Genomic DNA, 17,412 nt, shown 5'->3' on the forward strand with positions numbered 1-17,412 from the left:
GAGTTTTATACGGCAAAAGGAAGCGGAAAAGGTAGCAGATATTTTCAAGCCCATAAAACTGTCAAAGTTCGCAAAGAAATATCTGGTTTGGCAAGCCATCTGTACCTGTGGCTTGAAAAGCAGCATTTTCATAGCTTCCGGGACTGTCAACCAAGAAATTTATGTGAAAGTGTGTTTGAATAAACGTCTGCTGCCTTTCCTGAAGAAACACGGTTGTTCCGTACTGTTTTGGCCGGATTTGGCATCTTGCCATTACGGTAAAAAGGCCATGGAGTGGTACGCCGCCAACAACGTGCAGGTGGTTCCCAAGGACAAGAACCCTCCCAACACGCCAGAGCTCCGCCCAATTGAGAAATACTGGGCTCTTGTCAAGCGGAACCTAAAGAAGACCAAAAAAACTGCTAAGGACGAGCAGCAGTTCAAGGCAAACTGGCTTTCTGCGGCGAAGAAGGTGGACAAGGTGGCTGTACAAAATCTGATGGCAGGTGTCAAGCGTGAGGCCCGGCAATTCGGATTTGGAAAAGCGAAAGCCTAACTGAATATTTGTCCTGAATTTTATACTAATTGAACTTGAAAAAGAAATTTAATTTGATTTTTTAAATAAACGATTTCACCGATTTACACGCGTTTTCCCTTGTCCAAATTTTGACCGTATCACCCTTTATACCATGCACCATTTGGTATGTCAACATTTTCGGGATGTACATTCCCAAAAACTCATTTAAATCTGAACCGATGTGGATAACAATTTTTACACTTCTGACAAAATTTCCAGACTTAAAATTTAAACTGATAAATGTCCTGGGATGGAGCACAATTTCAGTAAACAACACTAAAAATACAGACTAAAGTTCGGCCGGGCCTAATCTTAAATACTCACCGCCATGAATCAAATAATTACTTGAAAATATATATAGAATTTCAGGTGGATATGATGCTGATGATGATGGAAATCGGGAGACTTAACATATGGGGGCTATACCAAAACATGGACCAATCCATACCATATTAGCTACACCTATTAATGGTCCTAAATTCAAAATTCGAAAAATTTCAGGCAAATCTAATAATAATTAGGATATCTAGAAGCTCAAGAGCCCAAATTGGCAGGTTGGTTAATGTGGGGGATATAACAAACCATGGACCGATACACACACTTATTTATGGAACCAAAATTTCTCTCGAGTTTAGATTTCTGGCAAATCTAATAAAATTTAGGATATCTAGAAGCTTAAAACCCCAAATTGACAGGTTGGTTAGTATGGGGGCTATATCGACCGATGTAGCCCATGTTCGAATTTGACCTGCTTGCATTTATGAATGGGTAGATTTGATCCGTTTTCCGTATTAACTGTGCCGATTTTATAAGGAAAAATATATGGTAGCCATCATGGTGCAATGGTTAGCATGTCCGCTTTGCATACAAAGGGTGGCGGGTTCAATTCCTTCATCGACCGAACACCAGGTGACATTTCTGAGTGTTTCAAAGCTTCTCTAAGTGGTTTCACGGTAATGTGATATGCCGTTCGTACTCGGCTATAAAACTGATGTTCCTTGTCATAGAGCTAAACATGGATTCGGGCAGCAATCTGTGATAAGAGAGAAGTTCACCACTGTGGCACCACAATAGTCTAAGTGAGCGGGCTACCACCATACCTAACCCAGATCTCGCCAAGGCAGGCGTTGAATTGTGTTTGATTTGTTTTTTGTCAAAATTTGGTGAAATCGGGTGATATTTCCAGAAGTTTGCGGATGACTTAATCTTAACCGATTCAGGGGAAAGTGTGCAATTTCTGTGTGTACAATATGTGTAATTATTCACTGACATTATGTCTAAAATGTAGGTGTTTTGGTCATATTTACCCAAAATCCGAAGAACCTTGCCAGCATTGGATGGTGTCCCAGGATTGTTAAATTATTTTTGCCAAGTAATATGCTTGCGTATTTTTCCGTACGAAATTTTCAGATTTGTACATCTATCTTTTCGAAAATAAAACCTCAAAATAAAAAAAAAATCAGTTATTCCGCGCGAAAGATTTTCCCCCTTGTTCTGGTTTTCGAATTCGCAAAACGCAAAATGTTCCTTAAGCGCTAGTTTTCGAACCACAATAATATATAATACGAATATATTCTATTCTAGTGGATAAGGAAATTAAATGGAAGAAATTTGTTGGCAAAGTATGAAATGGTTCAGAAGTTATTGACATTTTAAAATTGTGTGTTTTGCGAATTCGTCAACCGGAATGCGCTTTACAGATTATCAGTTATTCCGGACGGAATGTCGGTGTTTGAAAAGAATCTTAAGCGGACCTTAGACGTTCGGATAAACACTACGACAGAGGTTCGCCTATTTGTTTTTTTTTGTACAACAAAAGACAATATACATACTACAAATTCTTTCATATTAACACCCCATGTGTATATAAAATAAGTACGAATTCGTTTGTCTAATATGAACGTCGTACGTCATAATTTAGGCTTCGGAAAATTTTCCCATCACTGTCAAGAAGAAGGAAAGCAGCAGCAGGAAAAGCCCACAAGTCAGAAAACCGTCGAAGAAGAAGAATACCATCGGGATAATCGTGGAAGGTTTTCTTAAGTGGGCTATGTGTTTTCATTTTAAAACCCAGGAAAAAAACTAAATATTTTTTATATACTGTCGTTGTAATCGTGGATTTGCAAATCAATTGTGCATACCAGAAAACGAGAATTTCTCTGGCATAAAAAGGCAAAACTAAATAAAGAAATTTGTGTTTTCCGTCTCGAGTTGACCGTGCCAAACAAAAGTTTGTTTTGTTTTCCCAATTAAATTGCAAAAGTGTATTTTACAACAAATATGTGGAGATAAAACAAAAACTCCATTGTGTATGCATTTGTGATCGTGATACAGAATATCCAAATCGAAATAAAAAAGCAAATGAAATTAGTGAAATTTCAATGTGTAATGAACATAGAGTAATATTCCATTAATTTTCACCAAGGAGGTCTTGTATGTAACACGATGCTGCAGAAAAACCCTATATAGATAGGCGATTTTGTTGTAATTCTTAGTTCCAAATATTCATGCCGCTCCTTGTTGGGGCTTGTGGAGCACAGCATAAAAACGAATAGCAGCAGGGGCTACATAAAAAACACAGTGTTTTGTTTAGAAAAGAGGTAGTGTGACTTCGCATTTGCGACTGAGAAAGAGAGAGAGAGAGCGAAAGCGATTGAGAGTGAATAAGTGAGAGAATTGAAAAAAAGATAACACATATAAGTAAATTGCAAGCAAATAATTTTAAATTAAATAAACAAAGCGTTTGTGAAGCTTAAACAATTAAGTTGTGGATTAATTTCGTGTCCTTGCCAAAAGAAAATCTTCCGATATATAACAAAGGTAAGCTAGTTTACAATATGCGCCCTCCCCCTCCCCCTCCCCCACCCCTTCCACAGACAAAGTAAGTTAGAGTTGCCAAATATTCGTTGTATGTAAGATGTCCTTTTAATCTCTCTAGCCTAAATTTTCTTTATTAACGTAGTGCTTGTCATATGACTAAAATTGGAATTTTATGCAAAATTGTTCCTACATATTCTTGCTGCCCAGATCTAAAGTTTGCTAAAATTCTCTTTCATTCTCCTCTTGACTTTTGCCAAATTTTCCGAACGTTGGCTTATTTTTCAATGCCTTCCATCCACCAAAGTAAATATTTTTCATAGGCGTTTTTTAGGGATTACAATTTTCTGGTTTTTTATTTTCTTCTACTCCCTTCCTTTATGCAGTAAATGTAAATTCTCTGCATTTTATTGCTGACAAATGTGTTAGGTTGGTATTTACATTTACTCCCCAGTGTTTTGCGTTTGAATTGATAACACCAAAATGTGTTTACCTTTCTTGTTTTTGGTGTAAGCGGGGGCCCCCCTGTGAAAGGTGTGGTATAACCAAAATAAACAATTCTGTTGTTGTTGTTGTTTTCCTTAAAAGGGGTATTAATTATAAGCAATGTTTGCTCTTCAAAAAGACTCCCACGAGCGTTGCTTTAACAAAATCTGGATACATGGATATTATCCCATATTTTTTGTATTTTGTTTTGGGATATATAGAAGCAAATAGGTGCCGGAAGATACTTCTGGGGTATTTTCGGAGAGTATCTTCTATAATACGTTAGGATGTAAGGACCTCTTTAAGTTAAGATTTTTCTGATTGGATTTGTATGGTGTAGTATATAGCCATCGATTTCGATGCAATCGAAATGTTTATGTGACTTTAATTTACATTGACCGCCTACATACGAGGGCGGTTCGGAAACTTCTTAGCCTATCAATGAAAAAGAATAATTAGTTTTTCAAAAATATTTTTATTTTTCAATATAATCTCTTAGATTTGGGAACAAGTAAAAGTCACTAGGAGCTAAATCAGTAGAATAAGGTGGGTGGTCAAGCAACTCGTACTTTAATTCGTTGATTTTAGCCATTGTTAAAACATTCTTGTGCGCTGGTGCGTTGTCTTGATGAAAAATGATTTTTTTGTGTTGTAAGCCAGCACGTTTTTCTCGAATTTGTACATTTAATTGATCCAAAAGGTTGCAATAGTACTCTGAATTTATTGTTTTATCCTTTTGCAGATAGTCAATCAATAAAATACATTTGAAGTCCCAAAAAACCGTGGCCATAACATTACCAGCCGATTGTATTGTTTTTGCATTCCACTACTGCGCGGTTCATCTCCAATGCTTGTACGACCACGTTTAAATTCAGCAACCCAATTTTTTACCCTGCGCCACACTGTGGAACAGGGTATTATAAGTTAGTGCATATGTTTGCAACACCCAGAAGGAGACGAGATAGACACATGGTGTCTTTGGCAAAAATGCTCAGGGTGGGCTCCTGAGTCGATATAGCCATGTCCGTCTGTCCGTGAACACATTTTTGTAATCAAAGTCTAGGTCGCAGTTTTAGTCCAAACGACTTAAAATTTGGCACAAGTATGTGTTTTGGCTCAGAATAGAACCCTATTGATTTTGGAAGAAATCGGTTCAGATTTAGATATAGCTCCCATATATATTTCGCCCGATATGGACTTATATGGCCCCAGAAGCCAGAGTTTTACCCTAATTTGCTTAAAATTTTGCACAAGAAGAGCAATTAGTGCTATAGTCAAGTGTGCCAAATTTTATTGAAATCGGTTCAGATTTAGATATAGCTCCCATATATATCCTTCGCCCGATATGGACTAATACGGTCCCAGAAGCCAGAGTTTTACCCCAATTCGGTTGAAATTTTGCACTAGGAGTACAATTAATAGTGTAATCAAGTGTGCCAAATTTTATTGAAATCGGTTCAGATTTAGATATAGCTCCCCGATTTACACTCATATGACCACAGAGGCCAATTTTTTGTTCCGATTTAGTTGAAATTTTGCACAGGGAGTAGAATTAGCATTATAGCTATGCGTGCCAAATTTGGTTGAAATCGGTTCAGATTTAGATATATCTCTCATATATAGCTTTCGCCCGATTTACACTCATATGACCACAGAGGCCAATTTTTAGCTCCGATTTAGTGGAAATTTTGCACAGGGAGTAGAATTAGCATAGTAGCTATGCGTGCCAAATTTGGATGAAATCGGTTTAGATTTAGATATAGCTCCCATATATATGTTTTTCTGATTTCGACAAAAATGTTCAAAATACCAACATTTTCCTTGTAAAATCGCTACTGCTTAATCGAAAAGTTGTAAAAATGACTCTAATTTTCCTATACTTCTAATACATATATATCGAGCGATGAATCATAAATAAACTTTTGCGAAGTTTCCTTAAAATGGCTTCAGATTTAAATATTCCCATATTTTTTTACTAACATTGTGTTCCACCCTAGTGAATTAGCCGACATAAATTTTGAGTCTATAGATTTTGTAGAAGTCTATCAAATTCTGTCCAGATCGAGTGATATTTAAATGCATGTATTTGGGAAAAATATATAGCCCCCAACACATTTGACGGATGTGATATGGTATCGAAAAGTGGTGCAGGGTATAATATAGTCGGCCCCGCCCGACTTTAGACTTTCCTTACTTGTTTACTGTTGTATATGAAGGAGCACTTTCACCTAACACATTCACCATATCATTATGAATTTCTTGCCCCGATAAACCTTTTTTATGTAAATATTTAATGACAGCACACATTTCTAATTTTTCCATTGTAAAAAAATTGCGGATGCGTCTTCTTTGAACACCTGTTTCTATATGAAGGAGTTGCCAGATCGAAACAAAATTTAACATGTGTTCATAACAGAGATGGAAGTTTCCAAAACACTTAACTTTTTTCTCTTTATACCACGCTTTTTGTGCTAGGCTAAGAAGTTTCCGAACTAGGGATCTAAAGTACAAATCAATAATCGATTTTTCGACTTTTCGATTATTGACTTTTAATCAAAAATCGATTTTCGATTATTTTTACCATTCAAAATTCGAATATTCGGTTTTTCGTAATCGAATTTCATAGAAATAATGATTATACAAAATATTCGATTTTATGAAATCTATTTTGTTTTTGCGAGTTGGAGAGAAATGCAAAAAATAGTGTTCTAGTCAAACATGTTAATTTTGTTTTTAATTTGTTTAATATATTTTTAAATGGTTAAGTATAAAATTTTTAACATGTACGAATCATTTATCATTATTTCACAAAATAAATTCAAGGAAATTGAAAACACAAAGGATTCATTTAAACCAATTTGATATTTAACTTAATCAAATCAATATTTTTATTCTTATTGGTAATAGAATTCTATAAATAAAAATGAAGAAATATCTCGGTATTTTTCAATTAAATTGAAACCAATGAATATGAAAACAGAAAACACTAAAATCGAGTTTTAATAGTCAAAATTAAAAATTAGATGAAAATCTAAAATCGATTTTACGATTATTTTTAGGTTAATAATCGATTTCGATTTTTTTAAATTTTCATGCCAAAATTCGAATAATCGATTTTCGATTTATAGATCCTTATTCCGAACTTCCCTCGTATCTAGGGGATAGCTGAGTAGTAGCATTTTCAATACAAACGAAAATAAAAAATATTGACTCACAGGGGAAAAATCTGTCCAAAAATCCATTCACTTTAGCTGGATATGACTATTCTGATTTTCAAACTGCCGGCATTTGGTCATATTTTCGTGCAATGCTTTTTTCATCGTATTAGTATTTGCACAATTTATAGATTTCAGCTTGGTTAAATGGTCCAAATCGAAAGGTCATCAGATTGGCATATTTATTTAAACTTTTCTTGTTTGTACGTACGTCGTTGATCCATGTCGGAATTGCTTGCAAGCCCTCCAAAACATCTCCAAAACTGCTTTCCCAATAATAAAAGCATTTGCTTTGACGTCATACACAGCTGCCCAAAGCATCACTTGATATGGAAGATAAATTCGGAAGGCGTTCGTTTATATATTTGACATTATTTAATAAATATCCACATTTAGTGGATTTAATTTATAGAATAATTTTCCATTTTAAAAGTACGTTTAAAACTTACTTTAACATTTGTTTTGAATATGGGGTTTGATTTCTGTTAAATAACGTTTATAAAATAAAAAAATATAAATATCGATCCTGCCAGGAGTCGAACCTGGAATCTTCTGATCCGTAGTCAGACGCGTTATCCATTGCGCCACAGGACCATATAACAACTAACCATATAAATATATTATTCATATAGTGGTGAGTCATTTGTGTGGTATGAGATGATAAACAAAAGCACATATTGAACGCTTTGTGTTCTGGTGATCTAAAAATATTCCAGTCCAACAGATAATGATCACGTTCCAACCATCAATCTATGATTATACAAATAGATGGCCAACCACTTAAGGGCTAAAATTAATTATCTAAACCATTCATCTCTATGTCATCATTATCGCCATCAGTATCTTCTTCATTGTGGGCAACAACAAACAAAACCATGATGAATGATTCCATTGAGTGATTTTGTTAAATAGAAAACAACTTATCTATAATATATTTTGAAAAGAAATATTATTTATTGATACGTTACTATAATTCATTGGAGAAGTGCTCTCTAATATGCAATGTTTTACCTGATGAAGGGCTTAAAAAATTTGTCCTTGCCAGCTTTCGTCCCTATTTACTTGTTTTTAATTTCCCTTCATTCAGCATAATTATGTGTATTCCGTTTATAACTACGTTATAATAAAATTGCTGCAGATTTCTTTTAACAGCTGTTACTTTGTATATTTCAGCATATTATGACTGATTAACAATGACTGACTTATTGGGGTATACAAAGCTAAAAAGAAAACAAAGCAAAACAAAAGAAATTTACAAGAAATCAAGATGATAAAGAAGAAAAATGAAAGAATTGATGCTGTAATCTCTGATGTAACAGTTTTTGATGGTGATATTACTGTGAATTGAACATGCGTTCATAATCATTTTATGGCAAAGATAGCTACAGTTAATATAAAAAAGAAAATAACAGTAACTTTGTTTCAGTATTACGCGTATGTGCTTCTTGCAAATATTTATATGTAGAAGAAAATTATTAGTATGCGTGTTAAAGAAAACGACCTGGAAGTTTCATAGAGTGACCCATACCCGGGTACTTCCCCCGGGTATGGGTCACTTTGTTGGAATCAGCTCACCGAATGACACAACATATATTAATTTTAAGTAATTAGGTGAGGGGCCCATAAACTGCAGTTGCTCCCAAAATTGTTTCATTTCTCTTTTGGATGAAAATAACGGTACTTAAATTTTTTCTTTTTGACGCTGTTTAGGTGACTCTATGCTATGATTATCATTAGCGATTTTCTCGCTAGATACCAATTCGATGTACCGTTGAATGTAATATGTTCTGCAAGCTAGAAGTTCAATAGAAAATAGTTATACAGTAATCCCTCGATTTACGTCGTGATTGGTTCCGGAATTTGACAACGTTAATCGAAACGACGTAAAACGTAGAGTTAAACAGGGAATTCCCCCGGGGCGGTGTGATATCTCCGGCACTGTTTAACTTCTACCTGTCCTCGATTCCACCCCCTCCTGACGGCGTCGATATTGTGTCTTATGCGGACGATTACACAATCATGGCATCCGGGCCCATTGTTGATGACATTTGCGATCGATTGAATGTCTACCTCGGTGATCTTACCAGTTATTTCACTGCAAGAAATTTGAGGATATCTCCCACCAAATCCTCAGCCACACTATTCACTATATGGACGGCGGAAGTACGCAGGCAGTTGAATGTCAGAGTCGATGGCGAAACAATTCCGACAATAAATTACCCCAAGATTCTCGGGGTCACATTCGACAGCCTTTCTAAGTCGGTAGAAACAAGGTCCTCAAGTCGCTTGCCGGCAGTACTTGGGGTGCGGACAAAGGAACCTTGGTAACTACATATAAGGCAATTGGCCGGTCAGTGGTAAACTATGCAGCGCCAGTGTGGACACCTCAAACGAGAGATACGCAGTGGAATAACATACAGACCTCTCAGAAGACTGCCCTTAGAACCGCAACAGGATGTCTCCGCAGTACACCCCTGCATCACCTTTATGCGGAGACCAAGATCATCCCAGTGCGTCGACACAACTACATGTGCGTTGCCATCGAAGTTGTCATCCGAATCACCATCTTGTAGATAGACAACCTCCATCCAGGAATGTAAGGGTTGACCTTCACCTTCTAGAGCCCGAGATCCAGCGTTACAAAAGAGAGCCTCTAGATCAGGCAGCATACCAGACAGGTCTGAACAGGATTCATGAGGATACTGTAGCTGAAGCGGTGAGAAGCTACAAGGTTAATCCTGTTCTCGTAGTCCGACCGCCGCCCATAGCAATGGAGGAGAGAGACCTCCCACGGCAGACAAGGGTAGTTTTAGTCCAACTAAGATCAGACAATTAATACTTTAATACTTATTAGTGATTGATAGCAGCATAGCTGACGTGTGTCCCATCTGTAATCAAGGGCCACATGACACTCGTCATCTTTTTGCTTGCCCAGCTAAGCCTACCCGTCTGAGTACCAGATCACTCTTGACACACCCCATCCTTGCCGCAGAGTTCCTTGATCTGGCTACCAGCTGAACTACATAAGCATAGAACAAGATGGATGAAACTACATTAAAAACTGTTACAACAACAACAACGTATCCGAATTAAAAATTGCTCATACTACTTACTCCTAAGTCCATTTATGTATGTTAAGTCCTGTTATATATGTGCGTGTACATAATAAAAAACTTCAAAAATAAAGGTAATTAAATAATTTTCGTAGGAATTTTAGAAAATAATATTTCGAAGCCATCATCGTTGATGCTTATTTTACTTATGGAAGGCGTTTCTGATAAAGTGGGCAAAAAAATCGACGACGTAAATCGAAGTTTGATAGAATAAAAAATTTGACGACGTAAATCGAAACAACGTAAAGCGAGACGACATAAAACGAAGGAATTACTGTATGTGCATTGTACACCATTTACATTTTTTTCGCTGAAGAGTGCACAGGCTCATTACAGTTTCGTTGTGAATAATAAATATAGTTTGTGTGTAAGTTACATTTATGTTCTTTTTATGCATACAGAATAAAATTTAGCTTTTTTCATCGTATTAGTATTTGCACAATTTATAGATTTCAGCTTGGTTAAATGGTCCAAATCGAAAGGTCATCAGATTGGCATATTTATTTAAACTTTTCTTGTTTGTACGTACGTCGTTGATCCATGTCGGAATTGCTTGCAAGCCCTCCAAAACATCTCCAAAACTGCTTTCCCAATAATAAAAGCATTTGCTTTGACGTCATACACAGCTGCCCAAAGCATCACTTGATATGGAAGATAAATTCGGAAGGCGTTCGTTTATATATTTGACATTATTTAATAAATATCCACATTTAGTGGATTTAATTTATAGAATAATTTTCCATTTTAAAAGTACGTTTAAAACTTACTTTAACATTTGTTTTGAATATGGGGTTTGATTTCTGTTAAATAACGTTTATAAAATAAAAAAATATAAATATCGATCCTGCCAGGAGTCGAACCTGGAATCTTCTGATCCGTAGTCAGACGCGTTATCCATTGCGCCACAGGACCATATAACAACTAACCATATAAATATATTATTCATATAGTGGTGAGTCATTTGTGTGGTATGAGATGATAAACAAAAGCACATATTGAACGCTTTGTGTTCTGGTGATCTAAAAATATTCCAGTCCAACAGATAATGATCACGTTCCAACCATCAATCTATGATTATACAAATAGATGGCCAACCACTTAAGGGCTAAAATTAATTATCTAAACCATTCATCTCTATGTCATCATTATCGCCATCAGTATCTTCTTCATTGTGGGCAACAACAAACAAAACCATGATGAATGATTCCATTGAGTGATTTTGTTAAATAGAAAACAACTTATCTATAATATATTTTGAAAAGAAATATTATTTATTGATACGTTACTATAATTCATTGGAGAAGTGCTCTCTAATATGCAATGTTTTACCTGATGAAGGGCTTAAAAAATTTGTCCTTGCCAGCTTTCGTCCCTATTTACTTGTTTTTAATTTCCCTTCATTCAGCATAATTATGTGTATTCCGTTTATAACTACGTTATAATAAAATTGCTGCAGATTTCTTTTAACAGCTGTTACTTTGTATATTTCAGCATATTATGACTGATTAACAATGACTGACTTATTGGGGTATACAAAGCTAAAAAGAAAACAAAGCAAAACAAAAGAAATTTACAAGAAATCAAGATGATAAAGAAGAAAAATGAAAGAATTGATGCTGTAATCTCTGATGTAACAGTTTTTGATGGTGATATTACTGTGAATTGAACATGCGTTCATAATCATTTTATGGCAAAGATAGCTACAGTTAATATAAAAAAGAAAATAACAGTAACTTTGTTTCAGTATTACGCGTATGTGCTTCTTGCAAATATTTATATGTAGAAGAAAATTATTAGTATGCGTGTTAAAGAAAACGACCTGGAAGTTTCATAGAGTGACCCATACCCGGGTACTTCCCCCGGGTATGGGTCACTTTGTTGGAATCAGCTCACCGAATGACACAACATATATTAATTTTAAGTAATTAGGTGAGGGGCCCATAAACTGCAGTTGCTCCCAAAATTGTTTCATTTCTCTTTTGGATGAAAATAACGGTACTTAAATTTTTTCTTTTTGACGCTGTTTAGGTGACTCTATGCTATGATTATCATTAGCGATTTTCTCGCTAGATACCAATTCGATGTACCGTTGAATGTAATATGTTCTGCAAGCTAGAAGTTCAATAGAAAATAGTTATACAGTAATCCCTCGATTTACGTCGTGATTGGTTCCGGAATTTGACAACGTTAATCGAAACGACGTAAAACGTAGAGTTAAACAGGGAATTCCCCCGGGGCGGTGTGATATCTCCGGCACTGTTTAACTTCTACCTGTCCTCGATTCCACCCCCTCCTGACGGCGTCGATATTGTGTCTTATGCGGACGATTACACAATCATGGCATCCGGGCCCATTGTTGATGACATTTGCGATCGATTGAATGTCTACCTCGGTGATCTTACCAGTTATTTCACTGCAAGAAATTTGAGGATATCTCCCACCAAATCCTCAGCCACACTATTCACTATATGGACGGCGGAAGTACGCAGGCAGTTGAATGTCAGAGTCGATGGCGAAACAATTCCGACAATAAATTACCCCAAGATTCTCGGGGTCACATTCGACAGCCTTTCTAAGTCGGTAGAAACAAGGTCCTCAAGTCGCTTGCCGGCAGTACTTGGGGTGCTGACAAAGGAACCTTGGTAACTACATATAAGGCAATTGGCCGGTCAGTGGTAAACTATGCAGCGCCAGTGTGGACACCTCAAACGAGAGATACGCAGTGGAATAACATACAGACCTCTCAGAAGACTGCCCTTAGAACCGCAACAGGATGTCTCCGCAGTACACCCCTGCATCACCTTTATGCGGAGACCAAGATCATCCCAGTGCGTCGACACAACTACATGTGCGTTGCCATCGAAGTTGTCATCCGAATCACCATCTTGTAGATAGACAACCTCCATCCAGGAATGTAAGGGTTGACCTTCACCTTCTAGAGCCCGAGATCCAGCGTTACAAAAGAGAGCCTCTAGATCAGGCAGCATACCAGACAGGTCTGAACAGGATTCATGAGGATACTGTAGCTGAAGCGGTGAGAAGCTACAAGGTTAATCCTGTTCTCGTAGTCCGACCGCCGCCCATAGCAATGGAGGAGAGAGACCTCCCACGGCAGACAAGGGTAGTTTTAGTCCAACTAAGATCAGACAATTAATACTTTAATACTTATTAGTGATTGATAGCAGCATAGCTGACGTGTGTCCCATCTGTAATCAAGGGCCACATGACACTCGTCATCTTTTTGCTTGCCCAGCTAAGCCTACCCGTCTGAGTACCAGATCACTCTTGACACACCCCATCCTTGCCGCAGAGTTCCTTGATCTGGCTACCAGCTGAACTACATAAGCATAGAACAAGATGGATGAAACTACATTAAAAACTGTTACAACAACAACAACGTATCCGAATTAAAAATTGCTCATACTACTTACTCCTAAGTCCATTTATGTATGTTAAGTCCTGTTATATATGTGCGTGTACATAATAAAAAACTTCAAAAATAAAGGTAATTAAATAATTTTCGTAGGAATTTTAGAAAATAATATTTCGAAGCCATCATCGTTGATGCTTATTTTACTTATGGAAGGCGTTTCTGATAAAGTGGGCAAAAAAATCGACGACGTAAATCGAAGTTTGATAGAATAAAAAATTTGACGACGTAAATCGAAACAACGTAAAGCGAGACGACATAAAACGAAGGAATTACTGTATGTGCATTGTACACCATTTACATTTTTTTCGCTGAAGAGTGCACAGGCTCATTACAGTTTCGTTGTGAATAATAAATATAGTTTGTGTGTAAGTTACATTTATGTTCTTTTTATGCATACAGAATAAAATTTAGTGCAAATTTTTAATCTTTAGTGAAAAATGCCTCGAGGATGTGACCTTTCGGAATGGACCTAGCTGGCAAAACAATTGGAGAAATTGCATCGGCGACAAATCGACACCGCGGTACGATTAGCAATTTTTTAAAAAATCCCACAAACTATGGTTGTGCTAAATGCAGTGGGCGCATTCCAACCGTTGACCAAAGGACAAAGCGACATATTCGCCAACTTGCTGCCAATGCAAATATGAGCTGCAGTGAAATAAAAGTAGAATTATCAAGAACGATATATGACTAAAATACGAAAATAAAATTCCTAAACCGCGGTTAATTCAACACCATAAAAAAGAGTTCGAAACGGTTATATTTAGCCACGAAAAAAAATTCAATTTGGATGGTCCTGATGGCCACCACAAATAGTGGCGAGATTCTCGGTATCCCCTTCAAACTTGCTATAAACGCACCCACGGGGGTGGATCTCTTATGGTGTGGCCAGCTTTTGGAGCACGAGGAAAATCTAAAATATGTTTTGTCCCCACTAAAATGAACGCAGAAATATATGTCGATTTATTGGAGAACAACTTAATAGATTTTGCAGATGAGTTATATGGTGAAGTTTGGACTTTCCATCAAGATAGTGCTCCCATCCATGTTGCACGACTCACAAAAAAAAACTTTTTTAAGTCTCGTGATATACCTTTACTGGAGTGGACAGCGCTAAGTCCCGATCTAAATCCTATAGAATATCTCTGGGGCATATTATCCAAGCAATATACAACACCCAAAGAACTGAAGTCTGCAATTACGGCAGAATGGGAAAAATAGATATGGCAACTCTGAAAAACTTGGTATGTTCTATGCCTCACCGATTACAGCAAGTTCTAATAAACAAGGGCAATACTAACTATATCGTATTATTTAATCAAACTATCTTAATTTTATTTTGACATATAGCTAAAATATAATTTTGCACATATACGTATTTTCTATGACTAAAAATTTAAGTATGTATTTTCTGTCAAAGCAAACGCTAAGTAAATATTTAGTTTATGTATTTTAGTAATGTACAAAAGTGTAAATAAAATAAGAAAAAATCTTTTCAATTAAAGTTCTTTATAAGACTAGAACATAAATTTACACGTTGCACATATAATTACTAACTTGCCGGATAATTTTTTTTGCTGGATAATTTTAGAAAAGTTCAGTAAACGCGTTTTTTCTTGGTCTTTAGTAAAGCAATAACATATGCTCATAATGCCGTATTGCACTACATATTGCCCAAATAAATCTTTTCCACTCCATTGCCTGAAAGGCTATATAAGATATTATTGGTCAGAAAAAGAGAGCAGTGCGGTGGACCGGTTTTTCGTTTTGCACAGATTGTCGGTTTTGTATAAAATCCCATTTTCGGTGGATCGGTAAAACCGGTGTTTTCGGTTTCTTATTTTCTATGTAAACTGAAATAAGAAAAAATCCCGAATGCATATTGTGTGCACTTCCAACTCGTTTCTGAACACTTCCAACATAGTATTCGTCCAAGATGTCAAATAAAATACGTTGATTTTCTAAAGAAATCCCAGAAATATTTCAATGAAATATAAGCAAATCGTGCTTGTTCAATTAGGAGCGTATATTTTGTCAACAAAATCTATGATATTCCTGACGTTATTATTATTGGTGTACCTTTCTGTAGAAAATGAGCTCTGTTTGTGAATATTTTGAAAAACAACAAAATGATTCTTCGAAAGCAAAATGCAGTATGTACAAGAAAAGTTTTAGTTCTCGAGACTCCTTTTTTTTTCACCGTCAACACCGTCTTTAATATAACATTTCAGAAATATTCACAAAAAGCAAATTAAAGCAAAAAATAAAAAAAAAAACATAATTTTAATGTTTATCTACGGTATTGTTACCGCAATTATTTTTTCATTAAAACATTGAAGTATTTTTCCTTAATTTATACTAAATTAAGCGTTTGAGAAAAAAAACCGGTTGGACCGGTTAGGTTAGGTTAACCCTGCTATTATGTTGGGGTCATTTGATGACCCAAATCGAATTTATTATTACCCCATTTCTTTGTGGTGGAATATAATTAAAAGATCTTACTACTCAGTGCATGAATTGGTGAAATGTACTTAATTCAATAGGGTTTGTTAAAATTTTATGTTCGTAGGGCTTTTTATTCTTGGTGTATACACATAACAGGTTGGGGTCATTTTATGACCCCATATATTACACAGGGGAACAAACACGAACTTTTTTGTGTTGATTTGAAATTTATAGCAAATTTTAGTAATTTGAGGTCGCTGAATCCAAATATACACTTGGTTTTTATCCATCAGTTTGACTTTTCGAGATATACCGTTATTTTCATAATTAAGGCACTTCACTACATATATTGGAAAAATTTGAAAACGGTTCACCATTTTAAATAAAAACAAACCGAAAATCCCAAAAAATATTATCTTTAAGCCGTCTTTACATTGCTTTTCAATTTTCTAAGTAGTTTTAGAGATATCGTTTAAGTTTTGAAAAAAAAAAATTGAATTTTTTAACAAAAAAAAAATTTGTTCTTTAAAAATTCCTACAAAATAAAAATGGGTCGAAAATCACAGTTTTGGTTCAGAAATAGTTAGTTTAATATATTTCGAATAAAATGAGCTTTATTTCATTACAATCGGTGCACGACTTTTAATATTGTTCACGATTTACTGAATTGATATAAATCGCGATTTCCGTATAAAAATTACATTTTCTAATGGTTGAATGTTCGTATGTAATAAGTTAGTTTTTTTTTATGGTTCTGTTGATGAAGAACTGAATATTGTTTTTTTTTTTGTTATTTGGGACGATGAATCCAAATCTGCACGTGGTTCCACATTTCGGTGAAACCACATAGAGAAGCTTTGAAACTCAGAAATGTCACCAGCAGAAGATATATTATTCCACCCGCTGAAAAAATACTTTGGTGTTTGGTCGAAACTGGGGTAGAACCCATGACCCTTTGTAAAACGGGCATGCTAACCATTGCGCCACGGTAGCTCCCATTACCACCTACATACAACTTTTTTACAACCAAAAGGCGCGAGTAAATTAAAAAAGTGTAAATTTTTTCATTAAAGAAAAACTTCCAATAAAAGCATAACTGGCAAAATAAACGGTATGTTCGTCTCAACGACAGAAAATTCCAGTAACAACAACCTATTCCGATGATCCCAAACTATAAAAAACCTTTTAATTAGATACACATTTCATTTTATTTTACAAAATTAAGTGTGGGTCATGATATGACCCCAACATAAAATCTGTAAGTTTTTTCTAACATAGTAGCAGGGTTAAAGTGGCAGCCCGATTAAGTTTCTGACTCACCTAAACTATTCAGTCCATTGTGATAAG

The 17,412-nt window shown here is 35.8% G+C and overlaps 1 protein-coding gene, 2 long non-coding RNA genes and 2 other non-coding genes across 5 annotated transcripts in view; 1 reads left to right on the top strand and 4 right to left on the bottom strand.

Moving 5' to 3' along the window:
- The first annotated feature begins 2,538 nt into the window (after positions 1 to 2,538).
- CdGAPr (GTPase-activating protein CdGAPr) overlaps positions 2,539 to 17,412 on the top strand; it is a 287,380-nt gene continuing 272,506 nt past the window's right edge. Inside the window, exon 1 of the mRNA XM_075294044.1 lies at positions 2,539 to 3,376. The gene's annotated coding sequence lies outside the window, so the exon portion shown is untranslated. The remainder of the gene's footprint in view (positions 3,377 to 17,412) is intronic.
- On the bottom strand, positions 7,596 to 7,668 carry TRNAR-ACG (transfer RNA arginine (anticodon ACG)). The gene has a single exon. It is a non-coding gene; the product is annotated as a tRNA-Arg (tRNA).
- LOC142224276 (uncharacterized) lies at positions 7,643 to 8,273 on the bottom strand. Its single transcript, XR_012719104.1, has 2 exons — positions 8,086 to 8,273; positions 7,643 to 7,998 (listed from the first exon to the last, which is right to left on the bottom strand). It is a non-coding gene; the product is annotated as an uncharacterized LOC142224276 (long non-coding RNA).
- TRNAR-ACG (transfer RNA arginine (anticodon ACG)) lies at positions 11,027 to 11,099 on the bottom strand. The gene has a single exon. It is a non-coding gene; the product is annotated as a tRNA-Arg (tRNA).
- On the bottom strand, positions 11,074 to 11,704 carry LOC142224277 (uncharacterized). Its single transcript, XR_012719105.1, has 2 exons — positions 11,517 to 11,704; positions 11,074 to 11,429 (listed from the first exon to the last, which is right to left on the bottom strand). It is a non-coding gene; the product is annotated as an uncharacterized LOC142224277 (long non-coding RNA).

Source organism: Haematobia irritans, chromosome 2 (assembly GCF_050003625.1).
Source record: "Haematobia irritans isolate KBUSLIRL chromosome 2, ASM5000362v1, whole genome shotgun sequence".
Classification (NCBI taxonomy): Eukaryota; Metazoa; Arthropoda; class Insecta; order Diptera; family Muscidae; genus Haematobia; species Haematobia irritans.